This window comes from Rhinolophus sinicus, chromosome 15 (assembly GCF_057876585.1).
Source record: "Rhinolophus sinicus isolate RSI-liver-muscle chromosome 15, RSI-T2T, whole genome shotgun sequence".
Classification (NCBI taxonomy): Eukaryota; Metazoa; Chordata; class Mammalia; order Chiroptera; family Rhinolophidae; genus Rhinolophus; species Rhinolophus sinicus.
In genome coordinates this window covers 90806494-90819570 of record NC_142515.1, presented here as the reverse complement: position 1 = coordinate 90819570, position 13077 = coordinate 90806494, and positions in this window count along the sequence as shown.

The following is a 13077-nucleotide window of genomic DNA, read 5'->3' as shown; positions in this document are numbered from 1 at the left end:
TAAGCTGCCTTTTCCTGGCTTTGATTGGATCCCCTGGTGTCCTGGAATAATAAACATAGGGAATGTAGGAGGCCTCTGTGTGTACCAAAGACTAGAAATCATACTGGCAAAATCTTAACAACTAGGAGAAAATGACTTTCTAAAAGGTGCCATGGGGTTTTAAAAATAGGTCGTAATCCTAAATCTATTCCAAGAGGTTCCTTTTAGAAAACCTACTCTGTGTGCAGAGAGGAGTGAGGTCTCCAGAGGAAGAGGAACGATCCAAGTGAATCTCAGAGCCCCTCGGTCACACCAATTCCTGGGACAGCCCTGAGGACATAATTAATCACTCCCCCGTCAGTCATTCAGAGACCAGGAATAGGTCTGGCCTCATCAGCTTCTCCCTACATCCCAGCTCTTGAAACTTCACCACTCTCTTTTCGTCAAGGTTCCCATCTACTCCATCTTTACTATTTTCAACGACTGGTCATTTTCACAGCCCTCCACAAGAAGAGAGGTGGGCCAGGGTTGGGGGCAGTGTGATGAGGCTTTCTCTGACCTGCACTTAAGTCTCTGACATGGCCATGCCCAAGCACAAAGAGGCCAGCCTCTAGTCTTTGGCCTGGAATCCTCATTCCCTATCTTGATCAGGGCTGCTTGGGTATCTGGAATGGGGGCAATCCCTGTCACCACCCCTGCTGGCCACCAGGGGCACAGTGCTCCTGTGCCCTCGACCTCCGTGTGAAAATACTCCTTATTCCCTTCCGGGGAAACATGCAGATGGCTAGAAGAAGGGCTTTTGAGCAATCTTACTAAGGAGCGAATGGAAACAGTACATGACCACAAAGCTGCAAACAAGAAGAATTAGAGAATATGAGGTTTTAGATGGTGGTGGCTACTCAACAAAAATCTAGGTTGGGTGGGAGTTGGACGACCATGGGTTACCCACTGAGTTCCTAGTTATGTTCTCAGGAACGCTTCTGCCTCTCAGCTCCTTGGAGGAAAAGAAAAATCTGATGCCTTCAAGGCTAGGGACATGCCACCTTTCCATTGGGAAAATTACCCTTGTCCATGGACTTGTATTCTCTGGGGTGGCTCACCCCAGGGGGTGGCCCTTACCCAGAATGCATCAGGCCCCTGTCTCGAGCAAAGGGAGAGAGATTAATGACCAAAACAGAACTGGGCCTCTAGGACCATTGCCTTCTTCTCAAAGACAGGTTGCAAAAGCTCTGGCACTTTCTACTAGTTAGCGTTTTGCCTCTCCAGGTTGTCCAGGTGCCTAAAGGTCTTTCGTTCCTCCTTGTTGTCTTCTCCCCACTGCTTATGAAGGTTAGGCCATCCGAGCAGGAAGGCAGAAATCTTCCGGTGTCTGTGCGACCCCAGGGTACTAAAGAAAGCCTCCTTTAGGGCACTTATTACTTACTCAGGTCTCTGTCCTGGAAATCGAGAGGCAGTTTGATAACCCAGCAGCTACTCCGGCTTTTCCCTTGGGGGTCCTTAACTAGCTTTGAAAGCGTCCCCTCCATCCTAGATCTGAATCTCAACTCGGCCACTTTCTTGCAGTGTGCCCGTCAACAAGTTTCTTAGTCTCTCTGAACCTCAGTTTCCTCCTGTCTTATTGCTGTTGTGGGGTTCCAATGTGGTCATATATATGGTGCCTGGCTTATTGTGGGTGCTCCATAAATGTGACTTATCTTCCTTCTCCCTTGGCTCTGTCCCCTTTCTCCATCCTCCAAGCTAAGGTGAGAAAGAGGGCTCTGCTTCTACCAGGGCTCAGGACGCTGATGGCAACACAGCCAGAGGATCTTGAGTCCTCACCACCACTCCCAACTCCAGCCATCCACTGGACATCTGTATTCTGAAAGGGGATCTTCTCCGCCCCACCTCCCAATCCATCCAGACAGACATGAGTCCTTACCCGGCTTGGCTATAGCTCCTGTCATTGTTGCCATTTCCTGGCCTAGTTCCTGACCCCTTCCCAGGTCCTTTTGTCTCTTTCACTTAGATGGGTGGATGTAACACCTTCCTGATCCAGTATCATCTGCAAAGTTAATTAATGTGTCATTGGGCTGTTGCCTGCTTCCTGATCCTTATCTGGGATTTAAATAAAACGCAGCAACCCCAGTTCCTCCCCCATCCATCCCTCTCCGTGAGTCTAAGGCTGCTTCTTAGTCATCAGTTCTTGACCTCAGCCTTCTGGCCAGTTCTCGGTTTGTAACCTCAAGCCTGGTGGCCCTGCCCCTGCCCAGACCTAGGTTGGGGACAGAAGCGCCATTCAGGGTTTAATGAAAGTGATGTTCTGTGAGAGAATCATGGACGTCAGGGTCCTTACCTCATCCTACCCCCATGGGTGGGTTCCCCTAAATTTGTAGTCACAAGGGACCTCAAGAGGTCATTTAGCACTCTTTTTCAGGTAAGGAAATTGAGACCTCCAGAGATCCCGTGACCTGTCCAAGGTCACACATCCAGTAAAGGCAGAGCCAACATTTCAGATCCAAACTGGAGGATCTCATGGAAAGGTGCTGATGGCAGCATTTCTTTAATAAATATTGATTGAGGGCCTGCTGTGTACAACATAGTCTTCTAAGCACTGAGGTAGCAGTGAACAAAAAAGTCCTCCATTCTCAAAGCTTCCTGTCTCCAGGGCAGAAACAGATAAAAAAATAAATACATATTGTGTCAGATTATGATATGTGTTATGGAGAAAAACACAGCAGAGTGAGAAGAACGGGCAGTGCTGGGGGAGGGGTTACAATTATATATGGGGTGGCCCCGGATGGCCTCACGGGAAGGGGTCTTTGTGCACAGACACAGGAAGTGATGGAGCGAGCCATGTGGCCATCTGGCCAAGAGCACTCCCAGCAGAGGGGACAGCGAGTGTTAAGGCTCTGGTGACGGGGTTCTTGGACTGTTCAAGAAACCACGTGGAGTCAGAGTGGCTGGAAAGAAGTGAGGAAGGGGGTCAGCCATAAGAAGAAGTCAAAGAGGCATGTGGGGTCAGATCCAGGAGAAAGCAAAAAATCCCTGAAGGCTGACAGTCAGGAAGAGGCCCCCAACCCTAGGGAGAGCCATGACCTGTGCCTGGGCTGCCAGGCCATGAGATGGGTACCCTCTCCCTCTGCCCAGGCTGCCTCTTCTTTCATCCTTTCATCCCTCGAAGCCTCCCTTCCTCTGCTTGGCTTCCTAATCCCCCTGATGCAGTCTTCTTAACCTTTTTTCATGTCCTCCCAGAGGCCACTAATGATTCCTAAACTCCAGCTTGGTCTACGAGAGGCAGAACAGCCTCCTTCAAGAACCACAGCCTGAGAACCCTTTGTCTTCCTGTTGACATTCACCTTGGTGCCAAGTTCCTAATAAGATGGATGACTCTTCCTGCTGCCCAGCCTGAGTGGGAATCTCCCTTGGCCTCATCTCTCAAAAATTGCTCCTGCAAAGCCAACACCCTCCAGTCTATGGCTGGATTGGCCATATTTCCTGCCTTAGCAAAAAGCTGGTAGATAGCCAGGTCCTCCAATATGGTCATATTCTCACCCCTACACCAGGCCCTGAATATGCAAGATGGGACATTCCTAAAACCACTTGATCCATAATATCTCTGCCACAAGCTCCATTTCCCTGGATTCTTGCAAATCTTAGTCTTATAGCATCATTTCTGTAGACTTATCTAAGTAGTTTCATGCTAGAGAAGAAACATTTCTTCCCGCTGCCTTTTCTTTGATCTGCCACTTCATGTCTTTCCAAAAGCTCCCCTCAGTCTCTGCCTTTCCCTGGCAACTTGGCATCATCCAGAGCTTCTTCCCATTTCATTCATTCATCTATTAATTTAGCAAAACTGTATTAAACCAGGCACAGTGCCTCCTTGGGGGGGGGGGCCGGCGGGGGCATGGCCAGCGTACCAAGATAAACATGAACAAGACAGTCCCAGGATCTTCCGTTAAGTCAGGGAGACACACAAATAGATGATTTTAATACATTAGACTTGGTGTCATATGGTGGTGGTCCCCGATAGAAAGAACCTAAATCAGAGTCTGGTGGGAGGTGGGGAGGTGGAGGAGGAAAGGGAGATGGGGGTGAGGGTGAGGGAAACTTCCTGGAGGGTCTCAGAAAAGTCCTCTCCTAGGTCCTGCAATAATAATGAAACCACTAAGGAACTGAGAACTTACTATGCGTCAAGTGCTGTGCTATGGTCTCTTTGTGAATTATCCCATCAGACCCCAGGTAGAATGGATCTACCTCAAGATGCTCACCTGGTAGCCTGTGGAGCTGCTCATTCTCACATCCTTCCCCCCAAGGAGGAAAAGAAAATCCCAGTGGCCCACAGGCCCCGGGAAACAACATAGCAGCTTGGCATCTCCGGAGCCTGCCCAGCTGGCATGGTGGAGGTTGTCCAACCCAGATGACATTTCCCTGTGTTACATTCTGGTTGCTTCTTCTTGCTACAGGGCAGGCTTTTCCGTGGCTGGGGAAGGGGTTAGGATGGAAATTCTATCTTCTGATTCTCCATGGTCCTTGCAGAATATCCCTCCGGCTGACCTCCCTGCCTTCTCCTCAGCCCAGACCAGAGATGGTGAGCTAAGAAGAAAGGCCACCCCATCTCCTCTTCCCTTTGGACACTTAGAGTTCTGCTTCTATAATTCCAAACATGGACAAACCTCTCCCTTTCCCCCCTCAGCCCACCCACCTGCTTCTCTTTTGCTACTGGTTGAAGAGCTCAGGCCTCTCAGCCAAAAGACCAATGCTGTAGCTTCAGTCCCAACATTGCCTTTCTCTTTGTGTTAGACCTAAGTCAGTCTCGTAATTTGGCTGAGCCTCTGTTTTCCCATCTGTACAATGGGGTTAATACCCTACTCCACAGGGCTGTCAAGAGGATCTGTTGCAATATAAAATTATGAAAAAGAGCTCTCCTGTCCCAAAAGCCTGAAAAAGACTATTGGGGGATGCTTTTTTCCTTCTATGGGTGAATCTTCTGGACAGATGTTTTAGGCAGATCTAGGCGCCAGGTCTGAACTCTTCTTACTAGGTCAGGTGAGAAAACCAGGACCAGATGGCTCAGTGGTGACAAGCCCAGGAATGATCCCTGCTTCACTGTTGGAAACTGTACTTTCTGGGTACTGCATCCTGTGATAATACATGTTGTCAAACAGCGAGCTGTACACCTCTGGGCTTCACTACATCAGCAGTTAGGAGACCTGGCTTCTGGTCTTGCCTCTGACATGAGGACAAAGCTGTTATGTTTGCAAAGTCACAGTCCCCACTCTGGGTCTTAAAGCTCCTATCAGAGAAGTGAGTGGTGCTAGTGGTTGATACACACAGCACCTCCGGCTCCAATGGGCTGAGGTTTCAGGACCATCATCCTGTGCGCACAATATCCACCCTCCACCTCCCAGTTCCAGGGCTAAGCCAGGGCCCAGCAGGGGCAGGATGAGGAAGAGGTCTCTGGTCTTGTCCTCCTGGGCCCAAACTGAAAGATCCTGCTTCCTGCTGCTCAGAGGGCCGGCCTCTCTCCATCCCCACTGGCTCCCTGGGGCCTCTGTTCCCTGACTCTTCTGACCTGAGTCCTTGGGGGGAATGTTCTGTGGCTGGGTTTGTTTCTCAGAGGGTATTTTTTAACCCCTTTTTCTTTCATATTTGCATGAAAAGTACATAGAAACTGACATTTAGTGAGGTCCCCTGGTTTGGGGTCCCATTCAACCCAGATGTTCTCAAAAGCAGCCTGAGGTGCACAGATAGCTCAGCCTGACACCCACGGACTGGAAAGCCCCAGAGGGTAGCTGACTCCTGGAGGGCTCAGAAGCTCTGCCTTTGGGTCTCCACCCTGAGAATTCCTACTGCTAGGAGTCCTCCATTTTGGGATTGAACCCCAAACCCACCACCTGAGTCTCTGCCTCTCCTTCCGGGCCTTTGTCTCCGGAGAGGCCTCTCAGGAGGTCTTGGAACCTCATTCCTCCTTCCCAACCCAAAGCCCAAGCGTGCTCCTCCCCACCTCCTCCCAACAGGCTGCCAGGAACCAGCAGCCCCTCCCTGCCGGCACACCCTCTCTTTCTTATCGCCAACCAACATCACCCATTTATTCCACCCCTCACTCCACCGGAGCGTCTGCTGGGTTACCCAACCCCCCCTGGGTCAAGTCTGTGTCGGATGGCTTGAGTCATTACCCTCACCTCCTCCCAACCCTCCCAGGTCCCCAGGCTCGGTCTGGTTTAGCAGGCTGGGAGGGAGGGCTCCTTCCCTTCCATGTACCTAGCCTTGAAGACCCCACAGGCCTCCTGGACCAGGATTTTCCTGATAGTCAGCCTGACTCTGTCTTCCCTGGAATAATACATGGGGGCCCTCCTCTCTCTTCAGCACTATAGACCCCCCAATCACCAACCAAACCACCCAGCAGGTCATGTGAGTGTGCTCGCTGCCCATCTCTCCACCCCGGCTCCCGCTCTGACTACTCATGGAAGCTGGCATGCAGCAGCTAACCTCACTGGGCCTCAGATGACACATCTGTAAAATGGGGATAATAATACCTCTCCTGCCTCCGGCAGGACACTGAGCCAGCTGATTTCCCAAGGTCCCTTCCAGTTCTCTGGTATCTGCCCATTCTCAGCTCCTGCTCGCCCTTCCTTATAGAATACCTCCTCTGCCACCGCTGCAGATTCTTAGTTCACTGTGTCCCTCTTCTACACGCACCAGCTCTCTCCCATCCTTGTCCTCCTACCCCTGGGTCTCTGCAGGCTTTCCTGGAACAGTCTCCAAACAAGTCCAGTAAAATCCCTGAAACCAGGCCTCCAGACAACAGCCACCACCACCACCACCGAGGTTCAGCTCACCATTTCCCTCCACACTCCCCCACATTGTCCAGGGAAACCCAGGGGTTAGACAGCAAAGCCCAGTTTCCCCCTAGGGACAGAAGACAGGCCCTGTCCTCTGTTCACACAGCCTTCTGGAGCCAGCAATGGGCCCTCAGCAGTCCCTTCTGCATGCAGCCAAGGTTGCTTGGCTCCTGTCTTTGTGTGCCCTACACACACATGCACACAGCAGCCCTACTCAGTTCTCCCACAAGCACAGTCTCTCCTGCCTTCCCTCCCCCTCTCCAGTTCTTTCTGCACCATGCTTCTAGAACACACCCTCCCAACCCACCAATCCTACACATACCACTGCGCTTTACAAGCATCAGCTCCAGAATTTCCCAGTTCTCCACTTGCTTCTCCACCCCACCCCTCCAACTCCTCCACCCCCAAAGGGTGGGACCCTGTCTGCACACAAGACAAAGATGCCTCAGCTTCTCCCATCCTGCCTTGGTAGGTAGGGTCTTCGAGGCTCCTCCCTAAGGCCTTTACCTCCCTTTCCCTGTGAGGAAAAGCAGCCCAGGCCCCCACCAGCGCAGGCACCCTTCACCAGCATCTGGTGAGAAGACAAGAAGAAGCAAGAACTGTAGGTTCTTTTCCCCAAAGACTCCTAGATTTTGTACCAAAATGCAGGGTGTGCTCCTGTTTGCATTTTTTTTTTTTTGTTTCCTTTCTGAAAATAACCATGAAACTATCATTTCCTCCCACTGCCTTTTCCCTATCTTATTTGGATTAGCAGAGTTGCTGGGAGAGGTGGTTTGGAGCCACTGACAGCCTCCTTCTCTGGCCTGGGTCCGGAGAACTCCGGTGGCTTTCAAACAGGCGCTGCCACATGAGTACTGGGTCCCACGGGGTGGAAGAGAGGAACACAGATGCTGGCCACGGTGTGTCCAGGTGACACCCCCCCCCCCAACCAGAGACTTCTGGGACACCAGATTTCTGCACAGCCTTGTCCTAAAGTGGGCAAATATTGGTAACAACTCTGCCTTGGTTGTCCCTCAGCTGTAGCATCTGGGTGTTGGTGAGAGACCAGCAGCTCAGCCCCCTCCCATGGCTGACAGGAGGGGAAGCGGCACTGGTTGCAGACTCTCCAAGTGAGGTGGGGGATCCACACAGAGGAATCTGTACTTAACACAAGAAGGAAAATGGGGTGCCTGCGGAAGGGTATATTTCTCTTTTTCCATTTTGTGTTCATCTAATACCTCCTCCCATTCTGGGCACTCGTGCTGGACCACCCAAAAGCACTTCTCTACAGATGCCAGATCCAGCATTTGGGGTAGTGGATCAGAGAGGTCCCCCGAGGGAACCTGCTGCTCACTTCACCCAAGTGCCTTCAGGGTCTAGCCCACTGAACCCCATGACTTGCTTGACAAACTGGGTTCTCCCCACGTCTCCTGGCCCTCGCTGTGGAGGTGCTGGCCAGTAGTTCTCAAGCCTTCTCAGAGAGGTCCAGAGGCAGCACACTTTGGCAGAGGGGAGGGCAGTTAGAAATGGAGGGACAAGAAGCTGTGCCTCCTTGTCCTGACCATGCTTTCATAAGGCACTCACCCCAAGTCTGTGGCCCCAGCTATAGACTTGTCTCTGAAGCCTGCAGCTGCCTGCAATGGTCTGGTGGAAAAGACCCTGAGGGAGGTCACTGGGGCCCAGGAAGTTGAAGCCCCGAGCAAAGTGAGGGGTAGCTGAGGCCTGGATGGTGTCCAGACCCTGCCCTGGCAAATCCCTCTGGGGCAGGGGGATTTGTGCCCTACTTCATGCTTGCTTGGCCTCTCCCCTACTCCAATCCCTCCAATGTGTACTTTCTTTGGGGATTCTTTCCTGATCAGGCCAGAGGTACAGCGGGCCATGACTGGATGGGGACAGCTGTCCTGGCCTCAGTGGCATCAGTGGTTCCTCCTATACAGCAGGGAGACCCTTTCTACATGCCCCTCCTACTGGGTGCCACCTTCTCAAGGTGACCAGGTTTACCCTCAGGGTGGCTGGAGCCTTGACATGAATTCCTCCCCCACCTCCACTGTCCTTCCAAGCATATCCACCCCACGCACTCCCTCACTCCAGCCCCTTCCTCCCCAGCAGGACCCTTCTCCTCCGCTACTCCCTGTGCCAGGCTGAGCTCCTGGGCTATTTGGGGCTCTGGCCAGCCCTGTGGTGTAATCAGTGCCCAGGGATAATTGCCACCTGCCCTGCCGGTGTCTGAGGGCTGTCTCGGCCACAGCAGCAGGGGGCGGACACCGAGCAGCCAGGCCTGGAACGAGGTCAGGCTAGGGCAGTCCTCCCACTCCCCAGATTCGCTTCTCACCACGCGTGGGACCTGCAAGGATTCCCTAGGAAAGCCACGCTCTGCTTGAGGCTGTGTTCACCTGGGTGACCCTATGGCTTCAGCTGAGGGCAGATGGCTATCCCAGCCAGGACAAAAGTCCTGAGGCTACTCTATCACCCATGATCAGCTCAAAACCTGACCTCCCTTATAGCTCTCTGATAGTAGTAGGTACCCTCCTGGCTGCAAGTTGACCTCTGGGGAGCGCCATGCCTGGGGCATGGGCTTTGCAGCTAGAAGGACTTTCATCACAGGCTTTCCTGGGGTCAAGACCACCAAGCCTCATTGTCGTCCTTCAGGGAAGCAGCAAGTGTTAGTGAGATGCCATGTGAGAGTGAATCTTCCATGAACGCTAGCTCCCTCTAGCATGTATGCCCCCTTTTGCTACTTTCTTTTCTACTCCAAGGTAGTTTAGACAGCCTGGGTTTAAACGCCTGTCGTTCTCACTTGGCCAACTCTATGACCTTGGGCAATAGGTTCAGCCTCGGTTTCCCCATCTATAAAAAGGAAATGATCAGAGGAGCTACTTCATAATGTTACTGTGAAGAATATATCATCTAATACATGTAAAATGCCGGTAAGACTCTGCAGGCGTAGTTACTATAGGGAACTGCAAAGGGCAGAGAAGGCGGGGTGGGGAGCCCCCAAGACCTGCCGCAGGACGCTCAGGAGAGCGAAGTCTGAAGAGACACACCAGGACTGATGGGACAAACCACACAGCAACCTCAGCACCTGGATATCCTCTATGGCAGCTATGGCCATGGGTACTAAGGGTGACTTCTCCCAGGCTGCTCCCTCTGGGAGCATTCATTCCAACCTCTTTCAACCCCATTTGCTCTAAACTTTTTTTAACCCCATTTGCCATGTAAACTTTTTGAAGTCAGAGAACAGAATACACACCTGTAAATATTTTATTTTTAAAAGAGGCCCAGCAACAACAAAATCAAGATGAAGTATTTTGATCTTGGGAGATATAGAAATAACATTGTTTCTTTTTCTTTCCTGTTATAGTCCAAAGGTAATTTGTCTTAATCCTTGGGATTCTTCAGACACTTATCCACCAGTGACCTACCAGTTGAAGGCCGGGGTGGAGCAACACTGTGGGGGGAATGGACTGAAGGGCTGGGCCCAAAGAACAGGATTCACAGGGTTGGCCTGTCCCTGAGGCAGCCCAGCTCCATCCCTCCCTGTTAGTGCCGCCTTCCCCAAAAAGGCACAGAGCTCCCACCTCTGGCACCCTGGCCAACAGGCCAGACCGGGAGAGTGCCCTAGCTCTCCTGCCCCACCAACACCATGCATGGCAGGAGGAAAGGTCACTTTGGGTAGACAGGTATGCCCGAAGTACCAGATACTGCCCCCTTGGGGATGGAGAGGAAGGCGAACACTGCAGTGTGGGGCATGGAAAGTGGGTGCATCCCCACCTGCAGAAACTTCTCAACCCCAGTCCACCCTGAGGCCCCAGCCCAAGGCAGCAGTTCTTAGCCACCACTACCACCACCCCCCACGGCCTGGGCACCAGCCCCACATGACAGCTATCATGGCTTCCGTGTGCTCCCCCTCATCCTTTTCAGCCACCAATGCCCCACCTCAGGAGTCACATCTTCAGTGACTTCCTCTGATTTCTCCTTTCCCAGGTGTACCCGGAAGGAACAGTCCCCGTAGAATCAACTCCGAGCCCAGGAGCAGTGGGCTCAGTGCTTCTACTGCCAGTTCTCTTTCCAGTGGATGTCTCCTCCTGGGAGTGGAGCTGTCAGGAGGCTGTCCAGCCTTGACTGAGCAGCTCCGATGGATGCCTGGGACACATGTCCTCCAGAGAGGATTGTTTTCCCTCCTGACTGCACTCTCTGTCACTCGCATCCCCTCCCTGGCTTCTGTGAGCTAATCAGGGAGAAGGAGGGGGAGGAGGAGGGTGCTGCTCGCCTTCCCCGTTATCTGCAGCAATCCACGGTGACTAATGCTCCCAGTTGGTAAAAAGGCAGTGTAATCAAAACATTTTTTTTTTAGTCCTTAAAGTTAGTCATTCTCCCAGAGTGGAGGAAAAAAAAGCCCACAGCAGACACCATGAAATGCAAGCTGAGAGGTTCATGCTGCCGGTGGAAGTAAAGCATTGGCCAGGGCAGCTCCCTATGGGTCTGAGGCTCAAGCCCACCTCCTTGAACCCTTGGCTGCCCTTTTTACACACCTTCATTGGTTCTTGCTTTCCTCCACACCTGGGCTGTCTGATCCCCGAAGGACTTGGCATGTCAAGTGGGGATCTGCCCTTTCCTTTCACCCTGCCAGGTGCTGCCACCTGCTGGTTCTGGGTTCTCCAAACTGGAGGAAGCATATAAAAGTTCTCAGGATGAGGCCAACCATCAGATTCCTTGTTGGGTGCCTGGTCATGTGCTGGCCTGCCCTCCACCCCCAACCTGGCCATTCAGTGCTGTGCTTCCCCTGGCTCCATCTGTCGGCTGGCTTCTGACCCCGCTTGGCCCTCACATAACTATAAATTGTCAGGAACCTCAGGTACATCAACGAGAGGTGGTATACCACAGTGGTGAAAAGCAAGAGGATCAGGGCCAGGTTGCACAGATTGGAATCTCCATTCCACCACTTAGTGGCTGTGCTTCAGTTCCTCCATGCTGATAATAAGAGTATCTGCCTCATAGGGCTGTTGTAAAGATTAAATGTGAACTGCTTAGAATAGTGCCTGGCACATTGTGAGTGCTCAGTTATTAACTCGTAATAAAAATAACAACAAAATACTAAAGTAAAATGTATACCATCACAGCCCCATTACTCATCCAAGGCAGACATGGCTAATCAATCATAGAACTTTCCCACCAATGGCAGATTCCTCAGAATCCTCAACTCAGCATTCCAGGCAGCCAGTAACAAGCAATCTGAGTGGGCACATGGGACTCTTAATATTACAGTGAAGGAAGATGAGGCGCCGAGGAAGGAAGAGATTCCCTCGAGCTACTTGGAGGCACAACCAGAGTCCAGACAGCTATTCCTGGCCCTGACTGCTGCTTGCCAGCCCAGCTTCTGATTTGCTGCTTTACCCTGACCTTTGAGCCATCCATGTGGGCTTCCTACCACTGGAAAATCTAATGCTGATATCTTCCATCTTCTCCCACCCTTGCTCCTTTCCCATGTCCTTGGCCTGTGGCTGCCCAGGAAACTGTTGTTCTGAATCTTGCCAAGCAGGTGCAGGGCAGAGAGAAGTGCAGAATGAAAACACATTGGAACCTGAGAGTCTAGGTCTTCATTTATGTTGCAGGAGCCTCCCTGAGGCACAGGCCTTCAGGGCTGCAAGGGAGCTCAGCCCATCGATTTGGCCCCTTCACATGCAGTCCCTTCAGTCTCAGCCCTCATGCTCTAATGAAGCCCCTCATGGCTCAGGTCCAGTCCTGGAATCCTTACTCTAAGGCGATTAGAACTGGCATAGAAAGAATTGGAGGGTAAGCCTCTGTGTGGGGATGGCTGCAGGAAGGCCCATATGATGAGCCCAGAGATGAGGACAGTGGGGAGCAGCTGCTTACCAAACTCGGAGTGGAAAGCTCCAAGGAGAAGTCAGGGATCTGGTGGCAGAGCTGGTTCTTTGACTGCTTTCCCTGTGGTCAACAGCTTTGTGCCCTGAAGTTGCTCTCAGCCGCCTGAAAACTCTTTAATTGAGGATCAAACTTTTGGGGAGGAAGCAGTATTCACCAGGCCCGAAGCCAGGAGCATCCACCTCTACCCAAAGCTCTTCCACTCTCAGCTTCCACTTAGGAACTGCATTTGCTCCTTTTCCCCCCCTACCCTGAAGGGGCAGGATCAAACTGTACGGTGCCATCCTCTGGTTCTAAAAAAAGAAAGACATAGCTTCCAGCCCTGGGTCTGCAGACCCTGCAGTTGAGTTTTCCACGACAGTGGGAGGTGGGTTGTGCTTCCTTGTGTTCAGCATCAATGCTACATGGGATGTTG